Genomic DNA, 16,597 nt, shown 5'->3' on the forward strand with positions numbered 1-16,597 from the left:
AGAAAAAGAGGAAAAAATACATAATAAAAAAAAAAAAAAATTCTGACATTTTTTTTTCTCTAACAATTCTTTCCTGCTTTTGAGTACCCTAGAATATGCGGTATGGCTGGTGATTCTGTTATGAATGGGTCACCGAGGAGGAAAAAATGAACAACAAGCTAAGTCTCAGAAAACCAGAGAAGTTGGTAACTATGCAGATTGCAGATCCCTGAACTTAACCGCACAACTAGCAGCAGTCGTGGAGCGTTCCTACGATGGTCCTAGACGCCTCGTCACAACCGGAGAGCTACATAAGCCTAAAGCAGGAAAAGAGGAAAACTAACTGCCCCAGAGCAGACCCCAAAGGAAAGAAAGCCCCCCACATGTATTGATGGTGAAACAAGATGAAATTACAAACAAAGGCTGGAAAATAGGATGAGCAAATGATGGGGCCCGGCTAACTAAAAAGGACAGGAAAGGAAAGACACTGTCTGCAATCTGCCAAAAAAACTCTACACAAATATTAATCAAAAATAATTAAAGTCTAGGCAAAAGAAAGCTTCAATACTAAATCATCCAAATAGAAGAGGAAGCCATAATCAAAATATAAAAATATGTATATTTTATTGAGATAAGATTAAAATCACAAGCAAAAACAGAGAGAAAATATTAAAAGTGGGTACTGTATAAATCACCACAACAAGAGGTAAGAAGTAATAAGGCGCCCCTTGAGAAAGCAGCCGCGAAACGCGCGTCGGGGACCCTCCTGCCCACCACTTGAGGTAATACTTTGTCCTCCTTATCTCCTTTTGCCGCAATTTGCATAAATGTTTTCTCATTCCTTTACTATGCCCTCCTATACGATTTCTTGTACACTTGCACTTTTATATCTATTACTTATACAAAAAAAGTTTGGCATGTATTTGAATGAGTATACATTTATTTGTACTTGGACCAGCAATCTTTGAAAAAGAAGGATATATATTTACCTGACTTTATTACTTCTTACCTCTTGTTGTGGTGATTTATACAGTACCCACTTTTAATATTTTCTCTCTGTTTTTGCTTGTGATTTTAATCTTATCTCAATAAAATATACATATTTTTATATTTTGATTATGGCTTCCTCTTCTATTTGGATGATCTACAAAAATATTGTCCAATACTTCTGACAGCAAAATTAACCCTGAAGTCACTAGACTTCAAAACCTATATCAGCACTCTGAAATATTCTGAGACAGAGCAAAAAAGAGGCCAATCTAATAAGGAACAAAAAGCAGATTGGCAAATACTGATTAATAGGAGTGGAAATTCAGCTTAGCCCCAGCAGGGGCAAGCTGATTACACAAAAAATTGAATTGACCAACAAGTGCAAGTGTGAACATTAGCAAAAAACAAACTTAACTTGAGAATACTGGAAGAGAGCTGAAGTCCAGGACCTGAGAAGCAGACTGAATCACCAGCACCCGGATAGGGCGTCGGCTGTCTTATATCCAGTCTGATACTCCAGAGATCCAATCGTTATCTTCCTCATCAGGTCGCAGATCACTACCACTTAAACCAACAGCACTACCTCCTGTCACCACCAGAGGGAGAACGGAAGGGGAACTCTCAACTGGTGGAGCAGAAAATGAGTTCAAGACAGAGAAGGAACAGCGCGGAACGAAGGAGTAGGAGAACAGAGAGGAGTTGTGGGTTGGAAGAGGAACCCTGCCTATAGGTTCTCAGCGCAAGGCCGGGGCCCGGTCCCTGAGGTTGTATGAACACTTATGGTTCTGCAGCAGACACCGGTGGAGTAGTTGGCTGTAAATGCACTAATCCCATCCAAGACTTGGGACACAACAGCAACCGATTTGCAAGCCAGGACTCTGAGAGGAGTCCCCGATAGAGGCTACAGCTGTCTGTCATACAAGTAAGGTTCTAGGAACATCTGGCAGGAGGAATTCCAGAGAACTACGGTACTGGAGCTCTTCACATTAAAAGGCGCAATAGAGGAGTCGTTCAGGAAAGGCACATGTTGGCGGAGTGTTGGAGGGGAGAACCCTGACTTGCCCGGGAGGTTGATTGAGTCTCTACCCCGGAGGACACGGCACGGAGCCGGGCACCAGTGGGTACCACGAACTGTGAGTAAAGCTTTGAAACTACAAGCCCTGGTGTCCTCCATTCATTCGTCGCTAACACCTTCAGCACCGCCACATCTGGGTACCAGCATCTATACCATACTGTGCCTCTCCTCATCCATTGCACCCACACTGCCCTGGGACTACAGCTCCACCTGTGGGAAGCTACACCATCTTTGCCGCACCACACCATCAGTCCCAGTGGATCTGCATGCAGCGTTGGCTCAACATCTTATTTGCCAAACACCACGGGTGGCGTTACGAACTATTCAACTAAGCTATAACACTATTGACATCACCGCCATTGATATTGGGCGCCCAGGGCCACGGACCGGGTCACCGCTGCTGTGACACATCCCCCTGACACCAGCCCGGTACCGAGTACCCCGCTGCCCTGGGTGTGAGGGGCGACCCAATTTTGGCGTCACGAACAGGATGACGAAACCCAATGCCATCGGGTTCTGTGTGCCTGACATTTGTGAGACTTTGTGCTTTTGAAAATGTGCAGAAGACCAAAATTAATAGACTGTAAAATGGACATTAGAAATGGCCGCTGGCATGGAGAAGAAGGGCGTGAAGAGATGGGAGGTCCTAAGAAAAGACCGCGAAGAGTATTGGGCCTTCCCTGCCTGAATTACTATGTGACAGATACATGGCCCACCCCCCGAGGGGTACACATCCTGGCTTGGTATGGAGGCGCTGGAAGAAGACGCCGCCCCCCAGAAGGAGGGGCAGAAGAAGCCAGTGGCGGGAAAGGGGCCAAGGCAGGAAGAAGAACGCAAGAGCGCCATTTTGGAGAGTGAGGGAAGGAGGCCTGCGGAGTGCGGGGAAACGAATCTCCCTGGCGCCATGGCTGACGGCTCCGACCCGAACTCCGGAATGAACCGCCAGCAACTAGAAGCTGAAGTAGCTGAATTGACAGCCAGTCTGCAGCTGAGGAATGAAGCCTTGGAGAAGCTGAGACGGCAGCGCGCCCCGGCGGGGCCTACACCAGCGGTACCCCCTCCATCGGTACCTGCCGCTACCACACCGGACTGTCCCCGGGCAGCGCTGATCTACACGTCTACCCTGACTGTGCGGCTGGGTGCCGCATGCCCAAAGGAGATACCGGAGGACCCGGGAGTGGAAGTGGAGCTCCCGCCTGGACCCGACGCGACTGCGCAGGTCCCCACAGAGACCCCTGCGGATCCGGAGCCACCATCCGCTCCATCACCACCTGCACCGGAGCAGAGACCGCACTGCCAGGAGGCCCCAGGTATGTCGGATGTTCCTCCACCTGGGAAGGCCCTGGGGTGTACCGCTGTTACAGCGGCTGGCCAGGTCGTCCTGGATCTGGTCTGGGACCGGGATGCTGGTGCCGTGGGTGAGAGCAGGTCCCTGGAAGAGCGGGAGAAAGAAGAGAGTTGGGCAGGATGTCGGGACACCATTCGACAGCTGGCAGCGGAATATCGGGAAAGGGAGCAGAGAAAGCAGGCTGTGCTGGGCCCAGATCTGGCCCGGAAGGAGAGGGCCCATGCTGGGCATCATGGTCCCTGGGATGCAGCTGTATGGGGGCAGGTGCTGAATGTAAACCGAGAGAAGGGGTTCGGATTTATTGCGGACCCCAAAAGAATCAGCGACCTGTTCTTTAACCGGCGGGACGTGGAGCCCCATCTGAGGAGGGGGCATCCTGATAGACACCTGCAGCCTGGGGAGTATGTGACCTTCACCCGGCATGATGGACTCCGGGGTGGTACACCCTGAATATCCGCCGTATTCCGGAGGAGTTTATCGATAGGTACAAGCCAAAGAGACCTGTTGCTGCCCCTCCACCCACCGTTACCACTCAGACTGCTCAGGTACCTGATTCTAGGAACCAGGCTGCTCTTGTATCACCTCCAGTCCGGCAGCCCAAACAAAAGATCCCTGGCTTAACACCGTGGGAAGAGGAATACTTGATGATTGCCAACGACTACTTGGAATCTGGTAGCCGTTAAAATACTTTTCAAATCTCGTTACCCAGGAGGGTTTGTTTGCACCAGTTGTGCTTTGTTGTTTTTGCTATCATGTTTTGTTTTTCTGGTAGCACTTTTGTTGCCTAGTTTTTGCAATGGCAGCGTTTTCACAATTTGAACTAGTGATCATGAACTTGGAGTGATCCAAAAACTCTTACTTGTAAATAGTTGCACCTCTTTAGGTGCCCTCTCTTGGTTTTACATTTAGAGACTCTTTGCGAAGATAATATTTTTGCATGGACACTTTTCGAAGATGATGTCTACCTCAAAGGACACTTCAAGAGATCCCGGCTGGGAGCGGTGTCCAGCACTTACAAGAATAACTGTTGAATGTTTTACTGTGAAGTATTTGATAATGTGTTTTACAAGAGTATTAGTAACTGAGAAATGGTTTTTATAGAAGAATTAGGAATGTCTGATATAGAGATGAGTGATGTGAATAAAGAATTGAAAGTAGACAGGTGACGGACCAGGTACTTGTGGTCAGCGTCTTGCGTCTAGAAGAGACAGTGAAAGTAGAAAAATAAATGTGCACTAGAGAGAGAGAAAAATGAGAGAAAATGTGTTACAGAGAATAGTGAGAATTGCACTTAGAATTAAAAATTTTAGATAGGATTTAAGATAGAATTGTTTGTAACGTTCAAGATGAGTACCTCCTATACTAGGAAGGTTAGTATAAGAAAAGTTATTATGCATTACAAAATTTTTGTATGTTTCTTTGCTGTCTACTTTGTTGTCTTGCAGCCCATGGATGTGCTGTGTTTAACGGGGGTTATGTGGCGCCCATGAGGCTCAGTCGCCACAGAGGTACTGCACCTTCTCCTAAAGTGTAGTGCCCCACCAACTAGGTAAGTTGGGAACATCTTTCCACACTCCAACACCTGCATCCCACACACAGGATTGTTCAGTAGGTCCGCCTAGCAGCTTCAGGCTGGGGGTAGCAGAGCACCCTTCGTGGAACCCTGCTTCGCAACACGAGATGTGCTGGGAGGTGGGTGGAGTTAGTATAAAAGAGGGGGAAAGTAGCGAATTGTAGGTCAGTCTGACAGAAGGTCAGTCTGGGGTGAGTTCCAGAGAAGTTCAGTTCTGAAGTTAGTTTTGAGTTCAGTTTGAGTTCAGTTTAGAGAGAGTGCTGCTGCTGCCTCAGTGATCTGAGCCAGCTGGCACGGGAAAGAGAAGAGAAGGAGAAAGACGTAGACCTGCAACCTAAGCTTCCATAAGAGGGAGAAGGAACAGCGTGGAATGAAGGAGTAGGAGAACAGAGAGGAGTTGTGGGTTGGAAGAGGAACCCTGCCTATAGGTTCTCAGCGCAAGGCCGGGGCCCGGTCCCTGAGGTTTTATGGACACTTATGGTTCTGCAGCAGACACCGGTGGAGTAGTTGGCTGTAAATGCACTACTCCCATCCAAGACTTGGGACACAACAGCAACAGATTTGCGAGTCAGGACTCTGAGAAGAGTCCCCGATAGAGGCTACAGCTGTCTGTCATACAAGTAAGGTTCTAGGAACATCTGACAGGAGGAATTCCAGAGAACTACGGTACTGGAGCTCTTCACATTAAAAGGCGCAATAGAGGAGTCGTTCAGGAAAGGCACATGTTGGCGGAGTGTTGGAGAGGAGAACCCTGACTTGCCCGGGAGGTTGATTGAGTCTCTACCCCGGAGGACACGGCACGGAAGCGGGCACCACGAACTGTGAGTAAAGCTTTGAAACTACAAGCCCTGGTGTCCTCCATTCATTCGTCGCTAACGCCTTCAGCACCGCTACATCTGGGTACCAGCATCTATACCATACTGTGCCTCTCCTCATCCATTGCACCCACACTGCCCTGGGACTACAGCTCCACCTGTGGGGAGCTACACCATCTTTGCTGCACCAGACCATCAGTCCCAGTGGATCTACATGCAGCGTTGGCTCAACATCTTACTTGCCAAACACCACGGGTGGCGTCACGAACTATTCAACTAAGCTATAACACTATTGACATCACCGCCATTGATATTGGGCGCCCAGGGCCACGGACCGGGTCACCGCTGCTGTGACACATCCCCCTGACACCGGCCTGGTACCGAGTACTCCGCTGCTCTGGGTGTGAGGGGCGACCCAGGAGTATACTCGAGACTACAGAACAGAAGAAGGACTTGGGTATTCTGGTTACAATTAAGCTGAGCAGCTGTACTCAATGTCAAGCAGCAGCTGCAAAAGCAAACAAGATTTTAGGGTGGATAAAAAGAGAGATAAAATCCTGTGATCCCAACGTATTATTACTCCTTCATAAATCACTAATGATACCACATCTAGAATATGGGATCCAGTTTTGGACTCCACATTTTAAAAAGAATATTTAGAAGTTAGAGTCAGTTCAGAGGCGGGAAACTAGATTATTGTGTCAAAGCGCACAATCCAAGGCAATGAGAAAAAACTTTGTCCAGCTCCACGATGTAGTGAAAAATATTCTTTATTCACTCAATAGAAATGAGGTTTAAAAGCCAGCATGAGTTACAAGGCATGCGATCGATCTACGCGTTTCGAGTGGCTAAGCACTCTTAATCATGATACGCAGCTTTGTCCATGGGTAGATCTTATATACTCTATCCGGTCTACACACCGGTTAAATAATTAATTAAAACAAATATAAAACAAATAGAGAGAAAACTAACAATTATAATTTTCAAGAAATATCACAATTAAATATAACAATTTGATTCATTAAGATACAATATTATCGCCTTCAGTAGTATTTTATCTTTTTTTTATTCCTTAATTTTTATTCATTATTCTCTTGTTATTATCCATGAAAAAATGAAGCAAACTTCTGAAATAGAAGAGAAACATAACAGATCTCAATGTTGCAACCATTCACAACAGTAAAATTCACATAGATACAATTTTTTCAAAATGCATGCGGTTTTCAATTACATGTCAAATTTTTATTTCTTTTTTGTGCAATGTTAATTTTAGCACAACAAACCATTTTTTTAGTATACACATGTATACAAAGAAAAAAAAAAAAAAGGGGATCATAAATAGAAAGATTTTTTTCAGGGACTATTTCAATTAGCGCACCAAATGTGCACACAGCCATAATATATTCGTTTAAAGAGGAGATGGAAAACTCCAATTTGCACTGTTCTAAAGAATTTTTTTCAGTGTATATGATTTTTTTGATTATATACACAGCCAAAAAAAATTTAATTCTTTTATTCCCCATCATACACCAATCATAAAAATCCGTTCTAATACATTTATTGAAAAGTCGTTATCATAAACTTTCTCAAGACAGAAAGATGGAAAACTTCAATTTGCACTAAAAAAATTTTTTTTCCGTTATATTTGATTTTTAGTTTATATCTGCAACCCAAAAAAAGGGGGGGAGCATTCGGTCGTTATATTTCCCCTTCATGCACTGAAAAAAAACGTTCTAATGCATATATAGAGAGATTATTATCATAGACTTTCCCAAATAAATAAAGTATTTCCTGAGTAACTGATCAACACAAAATTATGTCAAATATTTTAGTTTTTATATTTTAAACATGCAGATTCGAAAAGCGGCATGAAAATACAGTTCTATGCACAAAAATACCCTATGAAAAACCTTGCAAAAAACTACCATATTCCCACATATTTTAATATATATTTAATCAGAACATGAGGATTCATTATAAATGTAATAAAATAGATATTTCAAAGAGGAAAGGGTTGATAAGTGCTAGTCTAATAAAAGAGCATGGTGTCTTTTCTTTTATTCAAGCCTCGTGGCATACTGGTGTTTAGTTTGAACATCCACCACGCCTCCCTATTCCTAAGCACAGGTTCTAAGTCCCCACCTCTAATCCGATTGTGGACTTTCTCAATCCCATATACTTTTAATGAGTCCAGTTTTTTACTATGAGTCTCAATAAAATGTCGGGAGAGCTGCGATATGTTTCTATTCATATTAGCATTCTCTATATCGAGAATGTGCTCTCTAATCCTAGTTTTTAACGTGCGTTTTGTGCTACCCACATATTTAAGTCGGCATGAAGCACATTCCATGATATAAACTACATTTTTGGTGTTGCAGTTTATTAAATCTTTGATGTCAAATAGATTACTGTCATCAAAATCTCCAAATTTATCACACCTTTGGTATAGGTACACATCTTGCACTGACTGGCAGCACATTTAAAAAAACCTCTCGTTTTCAACCAATTGCCCATATGTTCTTGCCGAGTACAAAGAAAACTTGGTGATAAACTATTTTTTAAGGATGGTGCTTTTCTGGAAACTATCCTTAGTCCTTTTTTTATTATTTTTTCAATATCTGGATCTTCTTTTAAAATTTCCAGGTTATCCTCAACTACTTTTTTAATATTGGAAAACTGATTACTAAATTGTAACACCATTGTTATAGGATTAGCAGAATTTTTGGACAGTTTATGCGAGTCTTTAAAACGAGATTTTTTTGAAACAATCTTTTCAGCCCTGTCTAGACTCCATCGATCATAACCTCTCCTACCCAAACGTTGTCTAATGTCAGAAACTTATTTTTTATAATCAGAGGGACAACTACAATTTCTCTTAGCACGCGTCATTTCACCCACAGGAATACCCTTTTATTAGAGACAGTACAGAAGTATTAAACTCAATGGATGGTTTAATCTGGGATTCCAAATTCTCATGGATAACTACTGATGTTGTTTCTCTCTACACATCGATTCCACACACAGTAGCAATTAACGCATTAAAATTTCATCTACAAAAATATAGTAATTTCTCGTGTGACTGCCAAGATTTCATCTTGGATGTCACTTTTTTGTTGATTTCCAACAATTATTTTATATTCAATAAGAATTACTATATACAAGTAAATGGCATATCCATGGGAGCGAAATATTCCCCTTCCCTAGCAAATCTCGTTATGAGTTGGTAGGAAGAAATGTATATCTACAACCTTGATAATCCTTACACTGATTGTATACAGTTTTACGGTAGATACATTGATGATATTGTCATTATTTGGAAATCAGATATAATAACAGTACAGAAGTTTGATGCGTATATCAATTGCAACTCTCTGAATCTAAGATTTCTAACACGACATGAAAAGACCACTATTGATTTTTTGGATTTAAACTGACTGGCATACCTAACAAATCCGTTATTACTCGTACATATCGCAAGGAGACAGCTGGGAACACAATTCTCCATGCAAAAAGTCATCACCCCAGGCACACAATTAAGGGTATTCCTGTGGGTGAAATGACGCGTGCTAAGAGAAATTGTAGTTGTCCCTCTGATTATAAAAAATAAGTTTCTGACATTAGACAACGTTTGGGTAGGAGAGGTTATGATCGATGGAGTCTAGACAGGGCTGAAAAGATTGTTTCAAAAAAATCTCATTTTAAAGACTAGCATAAACTGTCCAAAAATTCTGCTAATCCTATAACAATGGTGTTACAATTTAGTAATCAGCTTTCCAATATTAAAAAAATAGTTGAGGATAACCTGGCAATTTTAAAAGATGATCCAGATATTGAAAAAATAATAAAAAAAGGACTAAGGATAGTTTCCAGAAAAGCACCATCCTTAAAAAATAGTTTATCACCAAGTTTTCTTTGTACTCGGCAAGAACATATGGGCAATTGGTTGAAAACGAGAGGTTTTTTTATATGTGCTGCCAGTCAGTGCAAGATGTGTACCTATACCAAAGGTGTGATAAATTTGGAGATTTTGATGACAGTAATCTATTTGACATCAAAGATTTCACAAACTGCAACACCAAAAATGTAGTTTATATCATGGAATGTGCTTCGTGCCGACTAAAATATGTGGGTAGCACAAAACGCACGTTAAAAACTAGGATTAGAGAGCACATTCTCGATATAGAGAATGCTAATATGAATAGAAACATATCGCAGCTCTCCCGACACTTTATTGAGACTCATAGTAAAAAACTGGACTCATTAAAAGTATATGGGATTGAGAAAGTCCACAATCGGATTAGAGGTGGGGACTTAAAACCTGTGCTTAGGAATAGGGAGGCGTGGTGGATGTTCAAACTAAACACCAGTATGCCACGAGGCTTGAATAAAAGAAAAGACACCATGCTCTTTTATTAGACTAGCACTTATCAACCCTTTCCTCTTTGAAATATCTATTTTATTACATTTATAATGAATCCTCATGTTCTGATTAAATATATATTAAAATATGTGGGAATATGGTAGTTTTTTGCAAGGTGTTTCATAGGGTATTTTTGTGCATAGAACTGTATTTTCATGCCGCTTTTCGAATCTGCATGTTTAAAATATAAAAACTAAAATATTTGACATAATTTTGTGTTGATCGGTTACTCAGGAAATACTTTATTTATTTGGGAAAGCCTATGATAATAATCTCTCTATATATGCATTAGAACGTTTTTTTTCAGTGCATGAAGGGGAAATATAATAACCGAATGCTCCCCCCCTTTTTTTGGGTTGCAGATATAAACTAAAAATAAAATATAACGGAAAAAAAATTTTTTTAGTGCAAATTGAAGTTTTCCATCTTTCTGTCTTGAGAAAGTTTATGATAACGACTTTTCAATAAATGTATTAGAACGGATTTTTGTGATTGGTGTATGATGGGGAATAAAAGAATTAAATGTTTTTTTGGCTGTGTATATAAACAAAAAAATCATATACACTAAAAAAAAAAAATTTAGAACAGTGCAAATTGGAGTTTTCCATCTCCTCTTTAAACGAATATATTATGGCTGTGTGCACATTTGGTGCGCTAATTGAAATAGTCCCTGAAAAAATCTTTCTATTTATGATCCCCTTTTTTTTTTTTTTTTCTTTGTATACATGTGTATACTAAAAAAATGATTTGTTGTGCTAAAATTAACATTGCACAAAAAAAGAAATAAAAATTTGACATGTAATTGAAAACCGCATGCATTTTGAAAAAAATGTATCTATGTGAATTTTACTGTTGTGAATGGTTGCAACATTGAGATCTGTTATGTTTCTCTTCTATTTCAGAAGTTTGCTTCATTTTTTCATGGATAATAACAAGAGAATAATGAATAAAAATTAAGGAATAAAAATAAGATAAAATACTACTGAAGGCGATAATATTGTATCTTAATGAATCAAATTGTTGTATTTAATTGTGATATTTCTTGAAAATTATAATTGTTAGTTTTCTCTCTATTTGTTTTATATTTGTTTTAATTAATTATTTAACCGGTGTGTAGACCGGATAGAGTATATAAGATCTACCCATGGACAAAGCTGCGTATCATGATTAAGAGTGCTTAGCCACTCGAAATGCGTAGATCGATCGCATGCCTTGTAACTCATGCTGGCTTTTAAACCTCATTTCTATTGAGTGAATAAAGAATATTTTTCACTACATCGTGGAGCTGGACAAAGTTTTTTCTCATGAACTAGAATATTACAAGGGATGGAAGGCCTGTCATATGATGCGAGGTTGGAAAAGTTGGGCTTGTTTAGCTCAGATAAAAGACGCCTCAGAGGAGATCTCATTTACATATATAAATATATATGTGGTCTAGCGCATGACTTATTCCTTCCAAGAACCATACTAAGGACCAGGGGGCACTCAGTATGGGTGGTCGAAAGGCAATTCTGTGAGCTAAATAGGAAAGGGTTCTTTACAGTTAGATCAGTCAGACTGTGGAATGCCCCACCACAAGAGGTAGTAATGCGAAACGCTAAAACAGATTTTAAAAGGGGGCCTGATGATTTCCTCGATACACATAACATTGCGGGTTACAATTAAATTAGTGAAAAATGTACAATTGGTGAAGAAAGGTTGAGCCTGATGGACCTACTTTAGGTCTTCTTTCAACCTTTGCAACCAGGGCCGTATCTAGGGGGGGCAGCCGGGGCAGTTGCCCCGGGCGCAGCCAGCAGGGGGGCGCAGTCGGGCCGCCTAATGCAGCGGTCCGCAGTGTCTCCCCCGGCGGCTGCGTTCTGCCGCCCCCCCGGCCTGGGAGTCGGCGGTTCTCTGTGTCGGCTGTCAAGCTGACAGCCGGCGCAGAGAAGGAGCGGGTGCCGGCTCCCAGGGAACAATTGTACTGGCGTCTATACAGACGCCAGTACAAATGAAGCTCTGACCGCCGGGCCAGAGCGACGTCAGCAACGTGATCAGGTCATGTGATCACGCTGCTGACGTCACTCCCCGGCGCCCAAAGCAAACGTTGGTGGTAAGTGTGCTCCACTGTGGAGCTGAAGAACCACCGAAGATGGGCGATGAGGGGGAGTTAATGAGTGGAGATGGGGGGGATTTGTAGAGGGGATGGCGGTTAAAGTGTGGGGGTATTTAGAGTGGGGATGGGGGTTAATGTGTGTGGGGGTTAATGAGTGGGGATGCCATGGGGTTAATGTGTGGGGGGATTTGGAGTGGAGATGGGGGTTATTTAATGTGATGGGGGTTAATGAGTGGGGATTGGGTTAATGTGTGCGGGGGTTAATGAATGGGGATGGGGGTTAATGTGTGGGGGTGTTAATGAGTGGGGATGGGGGTTAATGAGTGGGGATGGGGGTCAATGTGTGTGGGGGTTAATGAATGGGGATGGGGTTAATGTGTGGGGGCGTTAATGAGTGGGGATGGGGGTTAATGTGGGGATGGGGTTAATGAGTGGGGATGGGGTCAATGTGTGTGGGGGTTAATGAATGGGGATGGGGGTTAATGTGTGGGGGTATTTGGGGTGGGGGGATTTGGAGTGCTGATGGGGGTTAATGAGTGGGGATTGGGTTAATGTGTGGGGGGATTTGGAGTGGGGATGGGGGGTTATTTAATGTGTGGCGGGATTTGGAGTGGGGATGGGGGGTACTTAATGTGTGTGGGGGATTGAGGATGGGGGGATTTAATGTGTGGGGAGATTTGAGGACACAAAATAAAGAGTATGTATGAGGAAACAGTATGGGGGATTGGTGCAGACAGTATGGGGAGCGAATGGGTTAATGTAAGTGGACACAGTATGGGCAGTCAGGGATATGTGTGAGCAGACAGTATAGAGAGTGAGGGGGTAAATATATGAGGAGACAGTATGGTGAACAGGTGGGATGCTAGAGGGGAATAGTGTGAGGCGACAGTATATTGCAGATATTTTTATTTAGGGGCATTATAATGACACTTCTGTCTTTAAGGGCGTCGTGTGGAGATTTGCTGCAGAAGACCGGAGAAGATGGAAGTCTGCAGAGACGAGATGTGGATGAGAAAGCTCATCATGGGGTCTAGAAGAAAAGGTGACTGACTGCAGACACGACGTCATCTATAAGGTACCTGGATGTAAATGTTATTTGTGATACTGACTAATTCTCATGTTTTTATTTGTTAGGAACATTACAGGGGTTGTCCAGGTTTGTGCTGAGTCTGCAGTCATTCTATGTGACTGCAGACTTCTGAATTCTCACAGTGCTCACTGAACGCTGTTAGGATTCTCTCGTGCCGGTAATTTACATACATGCGGTCACATGCTGACTAGACATGTGTGGCCTCACTCAATGAAAATGAACAGAGCGAGGCCGGGCACGTCTAGTCGGAATGTGGCCAGAAGTATATAAATCACATACTTGTGCTGACATGACTGTACATCGGCAAGGGAGAATCCTAAATGTGTGCAGTGCATTCGTTGTGAGAATTCAGAAGCTGCAATGTCAGAATTCAGCTCTGAAAGTTCCAGTGTCATCACATAGACACTTCACTCATATGCGATTTTCATAGGTATGGTCTTGTGACAACGAGCTTCTCTTCCTGCTTCTCTCAGTTTTTTACTGAACATTGAGAGCATTAGGAAGAGCAGCTCACAGGTACATGGCTAAGTGTGCAAGTCGCATATGTACTTGGCGGGGGGGGGGGGGGGCGCCGAACCGAATTCTTGCCCCGGGTGCCAGAAAGCCTAGATACGCCTCTGTATGCAACTATGCAAACACTATACATTTATGGCGGCTATTGCTTGCTGGTGTATGGAACGGGTTGAGGTGAATAAAAGGGACGTGTATAGAGTTATGCTCCAATTGATGCTATTAACGCCTTAAATTCCAATGTTAATCTCTGAAAATGACTTTTAAAGCATGCAATCATGGTGTTGTACAGTTTTGATTGTCCATCCCCTACCACAGTACTCTGCAGGCATATCTATTGGTTGCCAGCGCAGTTAGGGCCTTTTGGGTGACCCCCATGGCTGCGATGTGGGTAGTCCTGTGAGCTTTAAATAAGGCCATAATTTTAGCTATATAATGCAGTTTGTATCATCAAGCATTACCATATACATGCTATAATACATCATCAATGTATTCTGCCACATGTTAAATGATGTAAAGCAAAAAAAAAATCAAAATGCCAGAATTGCAGTTCTTTAGCCAACACAACGCCCACCAAAAATGCAATAGGAAGATACTAAAACATTGCTTGTAACCCAACAGAGTGCCAATGAAAATGTCAGTTCACCAGACAAAATAAGTGTACTGACACATCTCCATCAAAGAAAAAAATAAAAATGTTACTAGTTTTAGTAAGTTCTAAAAATGTTTCACCACTTAAATAAAAAAAACCTCTTACAAATTTAGTATAATTTCAAACAACTACGCATAATTACGAGCCATAATACAGCTTATATTGATGAAAAGATAAAAAAGTTATGATTCTTAGAAAAGGCGATCGAAAAAACGAAAATGCAAAAAAGAAAAATGGCCATCCTACAATTCATCGCTGTTCTTAAAACCTTTTAGTGAAACTTAAATTTTATACTTAGAATATTATCAGCCATTGCTACTTGACTAACGGATTCCTGACAATCAATAGAATGAAGGGATCTATGTCATTGAGGGCCTGATATGGAGCATTCTGAAACCATTGGGCACAAAGAGAGTTTGTTTTACCTAAAGCTGGCCATACAGATGACTGTTGGACGAACAATTCTTCGGATTATCATGCGGCTAACAGCCATGTTGCCTGACTCTCCAATACACAGGAGCACTCATTTGGGTGAGCACTCCTGTGTTCTCTATGCAAAAGCCACAAGCAAACATCTCTGCCTGTGGCTTATCTCCGGGAGAATAACGTAATCGGCCCGTGCTGCCAACCAATGTGTTTGGAAGGTATGAGACAAGTTACCATAGCCCATTTGGAGGATGGAAAAGCGGAAGGGACAATTGGGGTAAAAATAGATAAAGTAAATATTTTTTTATTTTCATCCATTATTGTACTGTGAATGGAGGCAGTAGCATTACATTATTCAAGTGACTCTTCAACCCCTTTACCAACGAGGGTGGTTTGCACGTTAATGACCAGGCCAATTTTTACAATTCTGACTACTGTCCCTTTATGAGGTAATAACTCTGGAACGTTTCAATGGATCCCAGTGATTCTGAGAATGTTTTTTCATGACATATTGTACTTCATGATAGTGGAAAAATTTCTTTGATATGACTTGCGTTTATTTGTTAAAAAAAAACAGAAATTTGGCGAAAATTTAAAAAATTTTGCAATTTTCCAACTTTGAATTTTCATGCCCTTAAATGACAGAGATATGTCACACAAAATACTTAATAAGTAACATTTCCCACATTTCTACTTTACATCAGCACAATTTTGGAACCAAATTTTTTTTTTGTTAGGACGTTATAGGGGTTAAAAGTTGACTAGCGATTTCTCATTTTTACACCATTTTTTTTTAGGGACCACATCACATTTGAAGTCACTTTGAGGGATCTATATGATAGAAGATACCCAAAAGCGATATTGCTCTGAAAACTGAAAAAGGTGCTCAAGCAACATTCAAGAAGTTTATTAACCCTTCTGGTGCTTAACAGAAATTTTTGAAATATGGAAAAAAAATTGAACATTTAACTTTTTTTTCCCAAAAAATTTACTTCAGATCCAAAACTTTTTAATTTGACAATGGTGACAGGAAAAAATGGACTCCAATATTTGTTGTGCAATTTCTCCTAAGTACGCTGATACCCCATATAAGGGGGAAAACCACTGTTTGGGCACATGGCAGAGCTCGGAAGGGAAGGAGCTCATTTGACTTTTTGAATGCAAAATTTGCTGGAACAATTGACAGACGCCAAGTCGTGTTTGGAGAGCCTTTGATGTGAAAATACCCCACAAGTGACACCATTTTAGAAACTAGACCCCTCACGGAACTGATCTAGATGTGTGGTAAGCACATTGAATCCTCAGGTGCTTCACAGAAGTTTATACAGTTGAGCTGTAAAAAAAAAAAATAATTTTCCCCACAAATATGTTTTTAGCACAAAATATTGCATTTTCAAAAGGGTAACAGGAGAAATTGTACCATACAATTTGTTGTGCAATTTCTCCTGAGGACCCCAATACCCCATATGTGGGGAAGAAGCGCCATATTGGAGTTCAGATTTTGCTGAAATGGTTTGAGGGTGCCATGTCTCATTGGCGGAGCCCCTGAGGTGCCAGAACAACAGAGTGCCAGGTTTTATTGTTATGGTTTGCAGGTGCCATTACTCACTGGGACAGCCTATGA

This window comes from Dendrobates tinctorius, unplaced genomic scaffold (assembly GCF_039654945.1).
Source record: "Dendrobates tinctorius isolate UK_male_01 unplaced genomic scaffold, ASM3965494v1 ptg000115l, whole genome shotgun sequence".
Lineage (NCBI taxonomy): Eukaryota > Metazoa > Chordata > Amphibia > Anura > Dendrobatidae > Dendrobates > Dendrobates tinctorius.